This window comes from Anguilla rostrata, unplaced genomic scaffold, assembly GCF_018555375.3.
Source record: "Anguilla rostrata isolate EN2019 unplaced genomic scaffold, ASM1855537v3 scaf0214, whole genome shotgun sequence".
Classification (NCBI taxonomy): Eukaryota; Metazoa; Chordata; class Actinopteri; order Anguilliformes; family Anguillidae; genus Anguilla; species Anguilla rostrata.
In genome coordinates this window covers 6,993-13,636 of record NW_026985765.1, presented here as the reverse complement: position 1 = coordinate 13,636, position 6,644 = coordinate 6,993, and the positions used below count along the sequence as shown (strand labels likewise).

Below are 6,644 nucleotides of genomic sequence, written 5' to 3'. Positions count from 1 at the left end.
CTCAAAGCAAGCCCTATTGATTATTTCAATCAAAAACAGCAAACAGCTTTTCTTTATATGGACTGTCCTCTTCTACCACTGCTAATTACATTACATACTTACAGGCATTTAGCAAAGCTCGTATCCAGAGCGACTTACACAACCTTTTTTTTTTACATTCACTGGATGTATACTGAAGCAATGCAGGGTAAGGTTGACATTATGTTTTCTCAAACATTTGAAGAGAAAATATATAAATTTTCAAACTTTTTTAAGATATTTTTATGTACCCGTCAATTTTGGACATGAATCCCGAGTAGTATTTTTTCAGTAGATAACTCTCATAATAATGAAAGACCCAGGAAACCGAATCAGCGGAAATGCAGTGATTGGCTCCTGTAACAAACTTTTCTGAGACAACAGCACTTTGAATGGGCATTGAGATAATCAGCATAGGCTGTTCAGCGATACGGGCCTTACCTGGTATTACAACTATGAAGTCCTTGTAAACGTGATAGGGTGAATCAGTTATGGCACATCGGTACAGTCCACTGTCTGACTTTTGTAAATTCCAGATTGTCACATCCATACATCCATTGTATTCGATTAGAGATATTCTTCCCTTGTAGATGTCACCGGCATATCCTCTGTTGTCCACAAAAGGAAGACAAACACCTTGGTAAAATCTGCAGCAGAACTTTTCATAATAATTGAAATACGGATCAAAAGGCAATCGCAGCAAAACCCTTCCTGATGCGTCTACTCTGTCCTGTCCCCTTGATAAGTGACAACCTGTGGGAAAAAAGGCACATGGGAGATTAATGTTTTACTTTCTGTTCCGTCACTCCAGGTATTTGTGAATTTAGCCGTTAAATTACCTAAAATGAGAAGCAGAATAAAGATAGCGGAATCCATAGTCAGAAAACTACAGGCTGCTCCTCAGTACTCTGTGTCACAACACTGTACAGGCACAACAGTGGACTTCCTCAATTAGATTCCTGTGTCGCATTACCCCAATTTTCTAAAGCTTTATTATTATTTACTATTTTTAACTGATCATGTGATGATATTTCCTCTTGCTGTTCACCAAGAAGTTGTCTTAATGCTCAAAATTTATAGGGCTGGACCATGACTATGAAATTGAAAACACCTTTCATACCCGAGAATTTTTATCAAAAAACAGCCGCGTGAAAGAAGAAAAGTCATACAAGTTACTCATCTGTCTAAAAGGTTAAAGTATGTAAAATATAGTATCTGATACCCTAGATACGATGTCTAAAAGTCGACAGGAAGCCGATCGTTCTGCTCAAACCAGAGCACCTCAGAACACTGAGAGCAAAAGTAAAAGATGGCTATTTCTTTTCTTAAAAAGTAAAAAAAATGTTCCTCATTCATTTTTTCTTCCCGTCTCCAGACTACAAAGCATGACCTAACTTGACCATCAATGAATCAAAATGTATTTATTTGCATTTTTAAGTTTAATTATTTGTAGATTTCACGTTTGCGCATTAAACACTAGTTAACATAAATTCTGCTAAGCTGTACAGATATTAATTTACACACACATAATTTTTTTAAACAGTTCATTAACAGTTTACTTTCCATTTTGTAACTTTCATTCCCATTCAGCAGATTTCCCAGTAGAGAGAGCTAGTGGACAGCATGGTGATTACATGAAAACAACATGAAACATGAAAGCAGTATTTAATATCATAATTCTGCACAGGTTCGTCATTCATGTGGTCTGACATTTCAGCTACATATCTGGACAAGCTCATGAATGATTTTGTCCATGATTGTGTGTCCCCATATGATGTACTGTGGTATGTGGACTTTATCTTGGTATGTACCAGAGTTGGTTTATCATGATGAGGAACTAATTGACTCAGGGCCTAACTGGCAGAAACGGAACCTGCATACACACTGCCCCCCCCCCCCCCCCCCCCCAACAAAAAAAAATATTATGAGATCTGATGCTCAGCAGTCACTGCATCCTCTTGCACAGTTTATGCATGCTGCAGACATACAGTGAGTACTAATAAGCTCCTGAACATTTTTAATGATGCCAGAAAAAAGTATATGCATTCTACTGTTTGTATATAACGTATTTGATGTTGTCAATGTGTTTTGACAGCATGCCTTCTTCCCACAAGGTGTTTGTAGGGAGGAAAATGCTTTCATGCGCACCATGCTGCTTTATGCTGAAATGCACAGTAAATGCGTGTATTCCATTTTGAGTGCATTTCATGTGTGACTTCACTGAGGATGCATGCTGAAAGACAAAATGTCCGGCCCCTTTTCTGTTTACCCACCACAGATCACAATCACAATCAGTCTGTACTAGTAGCGCAGATACATCAGTTAGGCTAGTAGCATACATGAGTTATACACTTGAAGAAATGTTGTTGTCGTATTGTTGAACTTGCATTCATAAATAAAAAGCCTGTGATTTCTGTGTCTTCTTAAAAAAGGAATTTGGACATTGAGGAAATGGTTATTTACAATCCTTCATGCAACTGTAATGTTCTGTCAGTTAAAAGCAGCCCACCTCTGAGGGGGTTTTATATTCTAATTTATACATGTTTAGTCAATGTGCCAAACCAGCTTTCTCCAAATATGAAGAACTCCTGTTAAATGGCTGTATTCAAAACCAAGTAACAGCGAAAAACATGCAAACTAACAATCTACTAGGATACCCCTTTGTAACACAATTTGTAGTCCTTCTCTCCACAAACCACACAATCCTCAGTTCTGGGACGCACTCAGGTTTTATTGTGTGCTGGTTACATGGACGTACACACACACACACACACACACACACACACGGTAAGGAAGGGGATTACACAGCACGTCGCCCCCGCGTGCGTCTCTCATTCAGTGCCCCGGTCTCACTGCAGGCAGAACATATAAACAGTTTCCAATCAGTCGTAATTGCAAACAGCCGTGGTTGCTGAACCACCTAAACCGCTCCCTCTCCACCTGCATATAGCGCCCTAACCACACCAGCCCTCCACACCCTTATTTCTGAATTCCATTAAACTGGTATACAGGTTGCCCAGCAGTGGACTGGCAAACTGTCCTGGGTGTATTCCTGCATCTCGCCCAATGCATCCTGGAATAGGCTCCAGCATCCCCCGCGACCCTGAGGATCTAGATGATGGATGGATGGATGGATGGATGGAACACAGGTGTCATACCCTTTCCATGTACCAATGTTGCAGCAATTGGTTTGCATGCAAAGCTCAAATGGTATTACACTGCTCAAACTGTTTTTACACAGAAAGGGTTGTAGACTTTTATAATGCAGTAATGTCACAGCAAGCACACCAGGGTCAAATACTTTAATTCTTTAGTCAGCAGTGAAACTCCTACAGACCATTGACAATTTAAAAAGCAACATCTTTTCTTGCAAAACATTCAGATGAAAATGAATCTTATTTTCATATAATTCGAATTTCCATTCAATGACATTTTCATATAATTATAAGGCTTATGTAATTACACGTTTTGATGAGGGACACATTTTGGTAAAAATTCTCAGGGAACAACTGAACAACTGTTTTCGAATGTTAGCAGGTCGCCATATTAAATTTGACCCAGGTTTGAATAAGAAACAAAATAAAATCTCAGCATGAGGCAATTCTGGTGAGTGTGGAGTGGCTGTCTGGCAGCGTTGTCTAAAACGTCTAAACGTGGGCCTTTCATTAGTTAGCAGTAGAGTACACAACTCGGTCCCGTGGGGGAGGGCTCTGTGAGCACTGGTGTGGATTCACATTGGACTAAACCACGTCACTCAGCTCCTGTGTCCTGTCATTGGTCAGAACTTCAGCACAGGTCACCTCAGCGACTCCTGGGGGCTACAATGGGGAGGAAATAATGCAACACTTTACTGTAGGTTCATAAAGCCTTATGAACTTTACCATCATAGCTATGGGCTCCTTATGTCATGGCTATGAATGTATATAGACTTCAAAAAGCTACATAACCACAACTCTCGCTAATGAATGTAAAGCAAGTAGAAAAGATAACACACATTTTATTTCCTATGAACAATTCATGAACATTTTAAAGGGGATGAAGCATCACTTGTGAATTCCAAAGACCACTCTCATTCAAAGACCAAAGTACTTTTTCATTTTTGTCTTCCACAGCTGGTCTTATTTTACCTGAAATGAAATGGGAGTCAGAGTCATGTGACAGCAGGTTTGTACACACCAACCAGCAGTGGTACCCCTTAATTCCACAAATACTGTTTCTGTACAAATAGCTATGACGGCGAGAAAAAGCGCTGTGATTTATTGTAACCAAGAAAAAGCCACGGGCTTAAATAAAATAGCACGCAAGTGCTACGAACTGAAAACAGTGTCTCCCGTGAGTGTGTTTGGGTTAGGAGGGGTGGCACTCATTTGCCACAGTGGTGGCCCGTGCGAGGGAGACTCGAATTAAACACACTGCACAAAGGAGAAAAAATGGAACACAGCCAGGAGCAGGGGGAACCGGCACAGCCAGTGGTAGCGCTTGCGAGGATGCTGGAGGGGATGGCAGCAATGCAAGAAAGGCAGGCGGTGATGCACGCCGAGCAACTTGAGGCTCTGCGAGCACAGACATCCCTGCAGACGCAGGCTCTACTGCAGCTGGCTGCTGCGGGAGAAACTAGCTCCCGCGAGCGACAGAACAAACCCCCCGTAGCTCTTCACTTGCCTAAGATGACCCCGGAGGACGATGCTGAGGCATTCCTGGAGGGGTTTGAAGTGGCAGCGAAGGCGAGTCAATGGCCGGAGGAGGAGTGGGTCGTCCGCCTCCTGCCCCTCTTGACTGGGGAAGCCCAACAGGCGGCGCACAGCTTACCCCCCACCGCGCGGGCTGTCTACCTAAACCTAAAGAAGGCGGTCCTGGACCGCCTGGGGTACAGCCCGGAAGAGCACCGGCGGCGGTTCCGACAGACGGCTCTGGCAGGAGAGGACCGGCCATTCGCCTACGCCCAGAGACTGCTGGATATGGCCCGACGGTGGCTCCGACCGGAACTCCGGTCAGCCGACGGAGTGGTAGAGCTGGTGACACTTGAACGGTTTATCGATAGCCTCCCGGGGGAGACAGCGAACTGGGTGAGGTGCCATCGACCGACCGGGTTGGCGGCCGCCGTCACCCTGGCGGAGGACCACCTGGCGCTCTACCCCCGCGGCCAGTCACAGCACCAGCACCAGCAGCAGCAGCAGCAGCAGCAAGGACGGGCAGACACGGCTCCGCGCCGGAGAGCCCCTCCTCGTTCCCTTCCTCCCCCCCTTCCTTCCTCCCTTCCCCGTGCCCAAACCCCCTCCTTTTCCCGTAACAACCCTTTTTTTCCTGTTTCCCCAGCCCCAGGCTCAGTGGCGGCGGGGTTCGAACCACAGAGAGCTCCTCAGACGCCCGGACCGGGGTATTGGCGGTGCGGACAACCGGGTCACCTGCGCCGAGAGTGCCCGCTCATGGAGGTGGGGCAGGTGGTTCGTGTTGTCGGCCCGCCCACCTCCGCTCCCGATCCAGACGGAGTGTACTGTATTCCGGTAAGGATTCAAGGGAGTGAACACCAGGCGCTGTTGGACTCAGGGGCTGTGCAGACCATGATTCGACAAAGCCTGGTTCGACCCGAGGCGTTGTTAGAAGCATCAAGGGTATCTATAAGGTGTGTGCATGGGGATCTACACGAGTATCCTATTGTCTCAGTGGAAATTCGGTGTCAAGGGAAAAAGCATAAAATAAAGGCTGCGGTTAGCTCCCGCCTCTCGCACCCTCTGATTTTAGGCACTGATTGGCCGGGGTTTCGCCAGGCAGCTGGTAAGGTAGGGGGGGTGCGTTCACGACGGGTAGGGCTGTGTGATGTGTGTGCTGCTGTCAGCGGTGACGCGGGGTCGTCCGACGCGGCAGAGGGGGAGCCGGCATCAGTGGAGCCTCCGGGGGAGACTCCGCAGGTACCGGTGTTTCGCCCCATGGAGGATTTCCCACTCGAGCAGTCTCGTGATGACACCCTACGCTTTTCCTTTGACCGCGTGATGTCCATTGATGGTCAACAGGTGCGCCCTGATGCAACACTCACTCACCCGTATTTTGTAATAATTCGGGATAGGTTATACAGAGTGTGTCGTGACACTCAGACTAACGAGGAAATCACCCAATTGCTGGTGCCTAAAAGCTCTCGGGAAATGATTTTTCAGACGGCTCATTTTAACCCCATGGCTGGTCATTTAGGGTATGAGAAAACACTGAACCGGATAATGGCCCGCTTCTATTGGCCGGGCATTTGGGCCGACGTGCGTCGGTGGTGTGCGTCGTGCCCTGAATGCCAACTAGTAAATTCCCCGGCTATACCAAAAGCGCCGTTGCGCCCCCTTCCGCTAATGGAGGTCCCTTTTGAGAGAGTGGGGATGGACCTCATCGGGCCGTTTGATCGGAGCACGCAGGGATACCGTTTCGTGTTAGTTCTGGTGGATTATGCGACAAGGTATCCCGAAGCAGTTTCTTTGCGCAGCATTTCGGCAAAAAGTGTTGCGCAGGCATTGTTTCAAATAATCTCCTGAGTCGGAATCCCGAAAGAGATTCTGACTGACCAGGGCACCCAGTTTATGTCACGCACACTACGCGAACTGTACGGGTTATTGGGCATTCGTTCTATTAGAACTAGCGTGTAC

At 46.3% G+C, this 6,644-nt stretch overlaps 1 long non-coding RNA gene across 1 annotated transcript; it reads right to left on the bottom strand.

Annotated features, from left to right (window-relative positions):
* Window positions 1–281: 281 nt before the first annotated feature.
* On the bottom strand, window positions 282–5,189 carry LOC135246362 (uncharacterized). The gene is made up of 3 exons (XR_010327639.1): window positions 4,108–5,189; window positions 858–3,836; window positions 282–771 (listed from the first exon to the last, which is right to left on the bottom strand). It is a non-coding gene; the product is annotated as an uncharacterized LOC135246362 (long non-coding RNA).
* Window positions 5,190–6,644: the final 1,455 nt, after the last annotated feature.